The sequence below is a fragment of the Crinia signifera genome, chromosome 4 (assembly GCF_055691185.1).
Source record: "Crinia signifera chromosome 4, ASM5569118v1, whole genome shotgun sequence".
NCBI classification, from domain to species: domain Eukaryota; kingdom Metazoa; phylum Chordata; class Amphibia; order Anura; family Myobatrachidae; genus Crinia; species Crinia signifera.
This window is the reverse complement of record NC_139220.1, coordinates 250248872-250262819: the sequence shown is the minus strand read 5'-3', so window position 1 is coordinate 250262819 and position 13948 is coordinate 250248872.

The window sequence follows — 13948 nt, the reverse complement described above, 5'->3', positions numbered from 1 at the left end:
CATTTGCAATTTGGCAAACAGGAAGGGGATGGTAAACAAATGGATGTAGGTGGGGTAATTCACCCCCTTGACTGCTGCTCAATTAAATGCTCCTGGGTTCACCACATCCAAAATATAGACTTCTTCCACCAATTGCAGAACTTCACCCGGTGCTGCCTGTAAAAAATGTAACAATGAACTTATCAAATCGATTATGGTGGAGAGGTGAAAACAGCATCCTCCGATGTCAGTTCAGCTCTCTCCAACACAACATCACTGACATTTTAACAAGGCCCTATATTCATATCAATGGTTTCTTCAATTGTATTTTTTAAATATTTTCATGCTTCTTGTGTATTATACTGACAAGGAAAAATAATGAAAAAAATCGCAGGCAAAAAAATACAGTAAAAGATTTATTTTGGAAAAAAAACACTCTGTAGCAAAATTGATACACCATTTAATGGTATACCTATATACCTTATGTATATGTATATGGGTATGCAGGGCTATTTTTCAGCAGGCTCCAGCAGGAACTGAGGCCCTTATTCTAGTTCATTCTTTCTGACAAAATATTTCTTAGATGGACAAAACCAAGTGCACTGCAGGTGAGGCAGGTGTAAAACCCCACCGAAATCTAATTATCTCTGCACAAGTAACACCTACCTCACCTGCAGTGCACATGGTTTTGTCCATCTAAGAAATATTTTGTCAGAAAAAGTGAACTAGAATAAGGACCTCAGTTCCTGCTGGAGCCTGCTGAAAAATAGCCCTGTGGGTATGTAGCAAATTTGCAACAGTATGCAACAAAGGGTTAAATAAGTTGTATGTTGACAATCAAGTCCTCTTTTTTGTTCACAGTTAGGACCCATAGGCGAGCGTGTTACAGTGCTGTAAATTTAAATACAAAAATATTTATCCATAAAATTGGTACTTGGCAGCAATAAAACTGTTCCAAAGTCAGCTCCACTTAACATTTTACACAAAGTTCGCTGTCCAGGATGTGCACAGCTGTCTGTTACTGAACTGCCAGGATACTCTATTCAGCAGTGCAGGGTGTTTATTATAAATATTATCCTATAAGATACTATATGATACTACAAGGGGTCCATACACCTTCCAAGTTATGGAAGGTACCAAGGTATGGAAACAGAATGAACAGAACAAATATAAAGTGACCCAGAAGATTGCAGGACATGGACATGGTTTATAAACAGTACTGAAACAGCATTCATTTTAAATAGGCAGGATGACAGGACCCATTCATAGTTGCCTACCCTCCTGCATTCTGCAGGAGACTACCTGAAATAGCAGCAATCTCCCTCTTTCCCTCATTAGTCTAGCAATCTCCCTCATGTCACCTAGCCCACATTACACTGTTACATTTTTGGGGAAAAAAGGAATGAGATAGATATATTTACATTGAATCATCAGCACCATTTCCCTGCACTTTACCAAGTATAGTAGCTCTTACTGACTGCTTTGGGGCTCATCTACATTTGGATATAAGTCATTCCTCTCAGATATAGCAGTACGCACTCACGCTTCTAGGTGCCACATTCACAATCTCTTTTCACAATCTCTCCATATATGGAACTAGACACACATTTTGGGTGAAGCATGACACGCCCCCTCAATTGGGCGCTGTGCAAAATGCTACCAACTATAAGCTCCCTGAAACTAGTTTTCAAAAGTAGGCAAGTATGCCCAAGAGTAAGGTGCCATTGTAGACAGTAGGAAGTAGATGATGGTATAAGTAAAAGAGAAGGAAAAGGGCCTTGTCCTTACATTGTAAAGGTAGAAAAATCCAATATCCAAAATACTTCTCGTCCCAAGCATTTTTGATATAGACGACTCAACTTGTGGACCTTACTCTGGTCCATACGCACCCTTGCAAATTCGCATGGGTGCGCAATATTTTACAACTGCACCTGCAAATTTCTGCGCATGTGTGCGAGCAGCCATGGAGAACAGAGTGTTCGCCAGGCGCCCAGCATTTCATGGGCATTTCCATGAAAACGCGGGGCGTTCCCATGGCCGGTGACCCAGTGATGTGGATGCCGGGGGCGGGCAGCTGAATCACCGGATGTCAGTTGTCCATCATGTTCCCCTCCAGAACACATGCAAAGCTAAGACACCTGAGAGTGTCTTAGCTTTGTGTGTATCTTCCACAACATTCGATGGTAGGCGACCATCAAATGATGTGGGTTTGTCCCCGTAGGCTGCAAATGGATGTTTATGCAGGGATACCTGTGTGCGGGGATACCTGTGTGCGAGGGGGGGCATTTCTGCGGGCGGCATGTGGGATTTAAAAGACATGCAGTGCTGCAAACTTTGCAGCACTGCGTGTCAACCAGAATCCCCCCTGTAACAGCATTGTCACTCTTCCTTATTGAAAAATATTATGATTCCTTGTATCTTTCAATATGTTTAGAGAAAAATCCTTCAGTACAAGAACATTTAACGCATTTCATTTAAAATATGTTTTTATCTTGTATCCTGTAACCGCTACATAATCCCTGTGCACAATCAATGTACATTTTGTAGTGTTTTACAGATTGCTGTGTAGACATATGGAGCACATATTACTCTGGGGCTCTGTACACTGTCTACATTATATCTCTCATCTGCTCATCAATCCTGGGAATCTCTGTGGTATTGCACGAAGTGGCTAGGATCCAAATTGTTAAGAAGTTTTCATATTTGTATCTGTGTGCCACACTTGTGTGAAATGTTAGCAATGGAGCTGGCTTTGGTGCCAAGTAACTGCGCAATAGAGAGTCATATCTATAACGCCTCCATATTTACGGGCTGATTTAGCATTGCATGTAAGTCCAGTATGCAGACATATCTTACGCTTCTTGCATTGCACATGCTCCATAGTCTGACATACACAGCTTGGAGCAGCTGTGGGTGATTCAGGGCCAGATGTATCAAGCTTCAAAAGTGATAAAATGTAGAGTGATAAACCACCAGCCAATCAGCTCCTACCTGTTATTATTCAAACGCAGCTTGTGACATGGCAGGTAGGAGCTGATTGGCTGGTGGTTTATCACTCTCCATTTTATCACTTTTTAAGCTTGATACATCTGGCCCTTAGAGTCACAAGGTGGCCATACACACGCAGATTTATCTTCATATCTGTCTGGTTGGAACAAAAACATGGTTATGGATGAGAGCAAATGACAGTTGACCATTTGCTTGGAAATGCTGGAAAACTGACAAACTGTCACTCATCCATAATCATGTTTTTGTTCCAACCAGCCAGATCTGAAGATAAATCTTACTAGTGTATGGGCACCTTTAGGGCCAGATGTACTAAGCTTGAAAAGTGATAAATCACCGGTCAATCAGCTCCTACCTGCCATGTCACAGGCTGTGTTTGAAAAAAATGACAGGTAGGAGCTGATTAGTTGGTGGATTATCACTCTCCATTTAATCACTTTTCATGGCTTAGTAAATCTCGCCTTACTCATCTTTGTCACTTCTCCACTTGGGTCTGAGAGCAAGGCAATTGGGCAATGGCATGTAGGATAAGTGGTGGAGGTCACATGGGAGCATAGGAGGAATTTGAGGAAACTCAGAAGATTACGTATGTGGAGATTTGTATGACTGCAGATAGATTTCTTGCCTCAATCGTAGGGCTGGTGCATGGCAAGTAGATGGATAGTTTGATCATCATTGACGGATGAAATGGCTAGTAGGGCAGGACCTACTGCTTTGTTTTAGGTGCAAAGTGGTGCTTGTCTTTGTAATGATAGCTCCTCAGATTTCATGTTTGGATGGATCTAGTTCATGTTCATGTTCGCTCAGTTTCTGGCTGAGGGCGAGATATTTTAAGCTTCAAGAAAAGATACAGTGGAGAGTGATAAACCCAGCCTGTAATATGAAAGGTAGGAGCTGAATGGCCGGATGTTTATCACTCTCCACTTATCACTTTTTGAAGCTTGATATGTCTAGCCCTGAGTGTTGGTTAGTATAGTGCAGTGGTTCTCAACCTCTGTCCTCAGGGACCCGTATTCCAGGTCTCCACACAGAATCGCAAGTGACATAATTAGCTTCACCTGTGTGTCAGTGAATAATGAGTGCACCTGTACACCTGCCAGGTGACCTGTAAAATGTGAACTGTTGGTGGTACTTGAGGACTGAGGTTGGGAACCACTGGTATAGAGGGTCTATAAAAGACAGACTTATACGTGACATATAAAGTAAGGATATGTTCATCTTGATATTAGTTTTAAGCAGGGCTATTTTTCTGCAGGCTCCAGCAGGAACTGAGGCCCTTATTCTAGCTTACTCTTTCGTACAAAATATTTCGGTACTTATGTAGTAACTGGGCTGCCGATTTCTAAATCGGGTCGGATCGGGAGATCGCATCGCATCGCATGCGACCATGCGATTCGATGCGATGCGATGCGATGCGATGACCCGATTTTTCCATAGGAATCAATGTTAAAATGGACTGAGTCCATTTTAACATGGAATTCAATGGGAAAAATGGGTCCTTTTCATACCCCTACTATCCAAGTGGGCATGGAGTTGGATATAAACCTGTGGCGAGCGTAGCGAGCCACCGAGCCCGAAGCGTGGCGAGCGAAGCGAGCCCCGCGAGGGGACGAATACCGTCCCCTCGCGGGGCTCGCTTCGCTCGCCACGCTTCGGGCTCGGTGGCTCGCTACGCTCGCCACAGGTTTATATCCAACTCCATGCCCACTTGGATAGTAGGGGTATGAAAAGGACCCATTTTTCCATAGGAATCATTTTAACATTGATTCCTATGGAAAAATCGGGTCATCGCATCCGATATCGGATGCGATATCGGATGCGATGCGATGCGATATCGCATTGCATCGCATCTGATTGTATGCCTTAACTTAAGGCATACAATCAAAAAATCGGCAGCCCAGTTACTACATAAGTACCAATATTTCTTAGATGGACAAAACCATGAGCACTGCAGGTGAGGCAGGTGTAAAACCCCACCCAAATCTAATTATATCTGCACAAGTAACACCTGCCTCACCTGCAGTGCACATGGTTTTGTCCATCTAAGAAATATTTTGTCAGAAAGAGTGAACTAGAATCAGGACCTCAGTTCCTGCTGGAGCCTGCAGAAAAATAGCCCTGGTTTTAAGGTACTAGATGTTGCCGTGGCCAACTATTAACCCAGATATGGGAATTTTAAACTGTACCTTCAAATTTTTGATTCAGGGATTTTGAGATATTTTTTTTTCTTTCTTCTAGTGAAAGATTCATTAATTAGACTTTGTTTAAAAATTCAGATTTGATGAACCCGTAATATTAGATACAGTAAAACAACGGTGTATAACACAGTGAATACTGGACAGGGGTTCTAGCAGAAACCGAATAATATGGGACCATGGAAAAAGTGCAGAGTAGTCAAGATGTCTCCATGCAATATGTTGCCAATGACTGTGTGCATACAAGAAAGTCAACACCAGTATCCCAACAATGTTGTAATATTAATGGTCAATCCTGGCCAATTTTTGTAATCTCAGGATACAAGAATAAACAAAATTCTAATCCAGGAAAGCCAGGATTGAATTGTACTGTAAGTAATAGGGAGCAGTGACAGAGGGTGTGTGAGCAGAGAAGATGGGTATAGGGAGCAGTAATGATTGGTGAAGGATGCAGTGAGGAAGGGTGTAGGAAGCAGTGAGAGAAGGACAGTGTATGGTGCAGTGAGGGAGTATTTAGAGAGGGTGGGTATAGGGAGCAGTAAGGGAGGGTGTGAGTAGGGAGGAGTGACTAAGGGTGGGAGTAGAGAGCAGTGAGCGTGGGTGTATGGGGAACACAGACAGGATGTATGTAGTGAGAAGCTGTGCACCTCTGTAATGTGTACATTGCGCTTAGACAGACAGCCATAGAAATACAGACAGTGCTATCAGTATTATAAATGTACTGTAGCACTAGACGCCATTCAATTGGTGGTCAGGCAGCGGCTTTCTTGATTGCTTGCTGGTCCTCAAGCTCTGGTTGACTTTCCATCGGCGATCCATTTAAAAAGTTGACTGAACCATCTGTGTCTCTGTTGCTGTCCTCCTAAATGCCATATATTCCTCTACCACCCGGGATGGGCAGCTCCTGAGCTAAGTGCTGCTAGTGCTCAGTGCTGCTTGGCAAGATTGCGCATGTGCAGCCTAATCCTGCATATTCTGGGATTGGCCTCCCTTGTAATGCTACAACCATGCAGGCATAATAACATTAAACATGCTTCTAAAAAAGCATAATTAAAGTTGTAAATAATGTCCACACAGCATACTTGCCTACCTGACCCTCTCCATGAGGGAGAAAATGCTCTGTTCCTGGACTTCCCTGGTAAACTATGATTGCCATCACCTGTGGGGAGCTAGGTAATTGATAAGAAAGGTGTTTCACCACAGGTGCTGGCAATCATACATTACCAGTCCAGGAACACAGCATTTTCACCCTCATGGAGAGGGTCAGATAGGCAAGAATGTCACACAGTTAAAAGGCGTTTAGTGTGTCGGAATACATGTCGACATGTTGTTTGCATACCTCCCAACATCACCCATTCTGGGAGGGACACAATGCTCTTTAAACAGGTTAATGGATAAGACAGGTCTTTCCACATAGTTGATGGCAATAATAAATTAAGAGGGAAGTTCAGGAATAGAGCATTGTGTCCCTCCTGGAGAGGGTCGTGTTGGAAGCTAATAGCTGGTCAAACAAGTGTTTCAAGCTGAAATAAAGCAGGTGAAAGAAAACCAGATTTAAACCCTAGAGGCTGGGCCTCTACTCTGAATGTAAGAATGTCAGGTGGAACTGAACAGTCACAGCTGCATTAAATGCATTAGCTACACTGGTGTGCTCACGGAGGAAAGTTTGGACACAGTAGCCCTTGCTTGAGGGAAATGGGTAAAATTGTTACTGATGTTCCTGAAGTAACCTAGTGCAGGTGTCTTTCATGAGACGATCTGAAAATACCACATTATATTACAATTGGCAAAAGATGGTCCACATTTCTTACATAAAAAAACTTTTATTTATATCCATTTCCCGATTTCTACATATAAATCTAATCAAAGTGCATGGTTCATTTATAGGCCAAAAATACAATTACTACCCAACTTAGCATAAACATCACACTACCTGAGTACCTACAGAAACCTGAAAAGGGCAACATACCTGTGTATGTTGTTGCTGTATGTATAAACTATTGCTTTCTTGGGCCCCAGTTCCAACAGATAGTAATACATACTTGCCTACCTGACCCTCTCCGTGAGGGAGAAAATGCTCTGTTCCTGGACTTCCCTGGTAATGTATGATTGCCATCACCTGTAGTGAGTTAGGTAATTGATAAGAAAGGTGTTTCACCACAGGTGATGGCAATCATACATTACCAGGAACAGAGCATTTTCTCCCTCATGGAGAGGGTCAGGTAGGCAAGTATATATATATATGATACATTCATACTTTCCAACTTTTAAAACTGCAGGGTCGGAATTCCTGTACAAGGCCTGCTGGGTACTCCCGAAAAGGGGCGTGGCCTCACAAAAGGACGTGCCTTTGTGGCAATGCTGTGATTACGAACCACAGGACCACACCCCTTTTTTCATCACTGTGGGGGAACATGGCCAGCTATTAGCATGCCCCTGTACATGAGTGACAGGGGTTCTCACAATTCCACTGCTGCTCATGGGTTTGTCCCAAAAAATTGGAACTGTACCATGAAAATCGGGACAGTTGGGAGATATGCATTGTACATTGCCAAGTGGGTTAGTGATATCTGCATGTTTTTCTTCATGAAATGATTGGAATAGTATGGGCTCTACGAGTGCTATGAATTGTAAAGCGCAATGGAATATGCTGTGCTATATAAGAAACTGTAAATAAATAAATAATAATAAAGGAGGCTAACAGGTACAGTATCTTATGTGAACCTATACCCTAAGTTGTTTTAAAGAAAAAGAATGTGCTTTGGGAGCAGCAGTTTTGCAGTGAATCAGTGAAGTACAAAAAATTCAATAATATACTAATATTTATTTATAAAAAATGTAATAATCCAAAAAAGTAAAAGTAAAAAAAAAAATGTATTAAAAATACATTACATCTATCTATCTATCTATCTATCTATCTATCTATCTATCTATCTATCTATCTATCTATCTATCTATCTATCTATTTATCTATCTATCTAATGGTAACACAAATAATGAATGACAGCGTAAACATATGAAATAAAACTAAAAGTAAATAGACCCATATATATTCATATATATTTCTCGAGGTAACTGGGGACTTTGGCTGACCGTTTAGATACCCTAAGCTGACTTGCAAAAAAATACCAAAACTACATAAAAAAAAGTCAAAATAATGAAATAAATGGATGACTTTCATGAAAAAAAAGTATTGAAGCTCTCAGCAGTCTGTAGAGAACCGACCATAATGTTCCATATGATATACTGGTGCAGGTTAAGTGTTAACTTTTATGTGTGCTGAAAGAATTCTAACAGACAAAAATCAGTGTTGATGGACAGGTTTGACCTCATTTTTTACCCCCTACAATCAGTTTACACAAACATGACCCAGGTAACATTGAAGCAAGAGACTTTGTAATGAATGATTCGTCCTCTAAAAAATAAATGAAAACAATATGAAATACCTGTAGTATTCGCAGCCTTGCGAATCAACCAGAATAACCCCCTATGTTCCCTACCTCATGTATGCACACACACACAGACATTCTAGGGAGCCAATTAGACTACCAGTATTTCTTTGGATTGTGGGAGGAAACCGGAGTACTTGGAGGAAACCCATGCAAGTACAGGGAGAACTTACAAACTCTGCACAGTGAGAGCCATGGTGGGAATCGAACCCATGACCTCAGTGCTGAGAGGCAGTAATGCTAACCATTACACCAGGGATCCTCAAACTATTTTGCTCTGGGACCCATCAGACAATAAAAATAATGACAGGTCCCCAGCAAGTTACTACAGAAGGTCATCACATCACGTGTAGCCAGCAGACAGCACATACATGGCAGCATTGTGGAGGCACAAAATGATGTGAGGAGTCTAAAATAACAGACAATTCAACAGATTATTCAGACTCCTTGAATCACTGACTGAGATTAGAAAAGTCATCAGCCTGATGGTCAGCAACTTGGAGTCGCGACCCCATGCTGAGAAGGTCGGGACCCACAGTTTGAGAACCACTGCATTACACCATCCGGACTGCCCCAAATATTATGCATCCAAATATTGGAGAAGTATTACAGCAGTGTTTTTCAACCAGTGTGCCGTGGCACACTAGTGTGCCTTGAGCTGTTCTCAAGTGTGCCTCCAGATCTAGAGATGCCCAAACCCGTTTACAGCCACCACCAGTTCAAATGTTATTTTTTGTATAATGTAAAGGACCAATGTATTTTATTTTTGTTACCTGTGGGGACCAGTGTGATTGTTTTTAATGTGGGGGCCAATAGGTTTGTTTTTTTCCTGTGGTGGCCAATGTGTTTTGCCCTGTGGGGATCTTAGGGTGTGCCTTGGCAATTTTAAAGTCTTATTTAGTGTGCTGCAAGGTAAGAAATCACTGTATTACAGCATTGAACTTAAATTTTGAAATTCTATACCGAACTTCAAAATGATTTCTTAAAGTCTGAAAAAGACTTAAAATTTGTGTACAGTGCCTGTCGATCCAGAAAGAAAAAAAAAACTATTTTCCTTTCTTTCAATAAATAAACAGTTTCTTTATACTTTTACAGTAAAAAATACAGTCTTCAAGAACTCACAAGGGCAAAAAAGCAGTAAAAAATGAATAGAGCTCAACGGACTTCTAGGGTAATTTGTCTCCTGGACAACAACATGGGGAATATGTTATTCCTGGGAATCCCCAAGGTGTCTAAAGACTGTTATCTAGAAATACCCTATTCCCGTCTCAATAGTGCAGTGAACGAAGGGGACGCTCTCACCATTCCCAGGTCTCCTGAAACTTTCGTGGCAGGGCCTCTGCCGCAATACGGGGGTGTCTGCCGTCACTGAGAAGCTACACTGCCACTACGGCTGCTTCGGTATTGCAGTACCCTCCCCATGTGGATCCAAACCTCTGGGGCCAATTAGCGACACAGTGCATGGAACAATGGGGCAGATGTATTAAGCCTTAACAAGAGATAAATGCAAGGGTGATAAAGAGAGATAAATGTTTAGCCAATCAGCTCCTTACTTACTTTTTTTTTTAAACACAGCCTGTAACATGGCAGTTAGGATGTGATTGGCTGGACGTTTATCTCTCTTTATTAACGTTGCATTTATATCTTGTTAAGGCTTAATACATCTGCCCCAATGTTAGAAAACCTCCAAGCGTGCCTACGTGCCTGGACTCGGGACAGAGTGCACTGCCAGTCCAGCAAATGACGTGCGCTCCTCCCCAGGTGATTGTCAGACAAATGGGGGGTTGTAATGCACGGTCCTAAAAGGTGTTACTTGGATGTCATGCCAGTCTCCTTCGATCATTCAAATATACTGCGTCTTGCTCCTTCAACCTGAGCACTGGACTCTAGCTGCTCCGACGCATTTCTACCCAAATGGGTTGTTGTCAAACAGGCAGCACTCAGAGGCCATGTATTTGTAATGTAATTCTAGTTAAGCGCCTTTCTTCAAAACATTTCCTTACTTATGTAGGCCCAATGGCATGTTTCTCTCGAAAGATAAAATCAAAAGACACTCATAGTGCATACAATGTAAACTGTTCTTTGTATTGAAGCAACCCAAATAAAGTATAACCGCGTACCGACTAGAATCACATCTTATTGACACAGGATATATCCTGGCCTAGGAGAGGCCCATCGCTGGACTTGCAATCATTTATTTATTTATTACCAGTTATTTATATAGCGCACACATACTGGCCCTTATTCTGGCTAACTTGCAGAGGCAAATTCCTTCTCAAATGGACAAAACCATGTTCACTGCAAAGGGGGGGGGGGGGGGGGCAGATGTAACATGTGCAGATAGTTAGATTTGGGTGGGGTTTTACTTCAAAGTGAGATCTATATTGCAGTGTAAAAATAAAGCAGCCAGTATTTACTCTGCACAGAAACAAAATAACCCACCCAAATCCATATCTCTCTGCATATGTTACATCTGCTCCACCTGCAGTGCACATGGTTTTGTCCATTTGAAAAGGAATTTGCCTTTGCGAGTTAGCCAGAATAAGGGCCAGTATGTGTGCGCTATATAAATAACTGGTAATAAATAACCAGAATAAGGACCATTCCGCAGCGCTTTACAGAGAATATTTGAACACTCACATCAGTCCCTGCCCCAGTGGAGCTTACAATCTATATTCCCTACCACAGGTACACGTGCACACATTCATTCTAGGGTTAATTTTTGTTGGGTGCCAATTGACCTACCAGTATATATTTGGATTGTAGGAGGAAACTGGAGTAAACCGACGCAACCACGGGGAGAATATACAAACTCTGCACAGTTAGGGCCATGGTGTGAATTCAACCCATGACCTCAGTGCTGTGAGGCAGTAATGCTAACCATTACACTGTCCGTGTTGACTTGCTAGATTCACTGTTATAGCCCTTTTTATTGGATGAAAAAATTACCACAGCTAATTGGATATCCCCACCACCCCAGTCAGTATATGAATATACATGCATACAGCCTGTATTTTAGTATATGAGAAGGAAAAAAAATACACATTTAATATCATCCTCCTAAAACAAGTATTTTTCCTTTTTTTATACGCCTTTTTTCCCTTAAGGGAAATTCCTGATTCCCAGGCAACAATAAAACTCTGTGATGCAAGCGTATTAAAAATATCACTAATTGTACCATAAGAAAAATATGGTCTGACCACATGAAAAGATCAGCTTGCTATTTTAAAACATGTTTTATGAGGGGTGTTACATGTAACGGATTGTTTAATACTTTCTGTCACTAAACTATGCCATAAGCCATGCTTAATTTGAAGCAGTGTGAAGCTGTCTGACTCTAGAACATGTATTATTCTCTTTGTACAATTGTTTTCTATTAAAAGTTTCAATTGTTGTGACATTAATTAGGAATCAGCATTACACATTTCTCTGGCATTTTTTGGCGGTTAATAACAGACTGCAAATGTGCAGTATCCTATAGCAACCAGACATTTGCTTCCACTGTCTACAGCTGGCCACATGTGTGACCAAACTGGGTAAGCGCCTGACATTCAAAGCTTTACCTAAGCATCTGGATCCTTACAAGGAAACGGTCATTCAGATAGATTGGTTTAATAAAACGGATTCAAAAAGGTGATTGCCATATGCTCCCATACATTACCAGATTGATGTTCCAACCAACCAAATTGTGCAGACATATCTTTAGGTGTATACCCAGCATTACACACTATGGGCCTGATTCAGACCAGTTTGCTAGGCTGCGTATGCTCGCAGCCTAACGAACAGGTTAGCGCCAACCGCCCCCTAGCTAGCATGAGAGGGGATATGTCCGAGAACACATCCACACACATGCCAAAGAAGGGGAGAGAAATCATTCGATAGTCCCAGGCCATCGATTGATTTCTCTTCCCATCGGAAATTTTTCCTCCCAGATGGCTGAATGTGTTCCCAGGGAAACGCCCAGCTTTTATGCTGGGTGTTACCCTGCTATAGCCGCCCTGTATATGCCCCATGCCCACCACCTCTCTCTCTCTCTATGGGCCAGATGTATCAAGCTTCAAAAAGTGATAAAATGGAGAGTTATAAACAACCAACCAATCAACTCCTATCTGCTATGTTACAGGCTGGGTTTGAAATATGACAGGTAGGAGCTTATTGGCTCGTTGTTTATCACTCTCCACTCTAACACTTTTTGCATCCTGATACATCTGGCCATATGGGCGGGATGTACTAAGGGAAAAATGCGGTAAACCCGCCGTTTACCCTATAGAAGCCTATGGGCTTCTAACGCTGCCTGCCGCAGACCCCACTAGCTTGATGGAGTCCCATCCTGTCCTCCGTCAAACTCCTCCTCCCCCTAGCAGCATATCACAGACGGAGGTCCTTCGGGCAGCAGGGGGAGGAGGAGGCGCTTGGGACAGCCGCTGAAGCCAGGGATGTGATCATAGGTGCCGATTTATGTTTTTGCTGGTGGGTGCTCAAGCCAAAAATATAGGGGAGTGGCTTCATGGAGAAGGGGCGTCACCACAAAATAATACCAATTTATATTATACAGCACAGTTGTCTCCAATATTCAAATTACGGCAGCAGTGCCATATACATAAATGCCCCCCACAGTGCAGGTACATAAATGCCCCCACAGTACCTGTGCTGGCTAGGAGGGAGGGGTAGTGTGGTGGGACACGGGCAGATGGGCCGATGCTGAGCTACTCAGTCAGTGCACGGTATGCAGCACTGGAGTCTGACATCAGACGCCGGCGCCGCACAGCACACACAGGCTGGCCCGCCCCACATCCGCGTATTACTCCACGGACGGAATACACTCTTCCCGCCATACTTTTTCCTAGGCGGCAGCTCCAGCGATGTGGGTGCTACAGCCGCAAATTAGCACGTTAATATGGCAGCCCAGTGGAGGGCCCGTGGGTGCTCATCAATTTCCGAGGGTGCTCAAGCCCTTGAGCACCCACAGAATCGGTGCCTATGGATGTGATGGAGAACCCCAGCACACCACATCACAGGTATCGCAGGGGGGGGTTTGAGTCCGTCACCGCTTTGTGATGCTAGGCGCATGTTAGTACATATGCACTAGCATCGCTATGGTGGTGTGGTAATGTTGTTTAATACAACCTGCCCTATAATATAGAGTCTCTATTAACAAATACAATGCATAGGTTGAGAATGTTGTCTAGCATTGTGCTGTTATTTACTGATTTGTATTTTATTTTTCTCTTAAAGATGAAAATGTGCATTTTATTGACTGTCAGCAAATGTGCTGTCTGTAAGAACCTCCAGCACTGTATGAGACCCAGCTTATGTGAC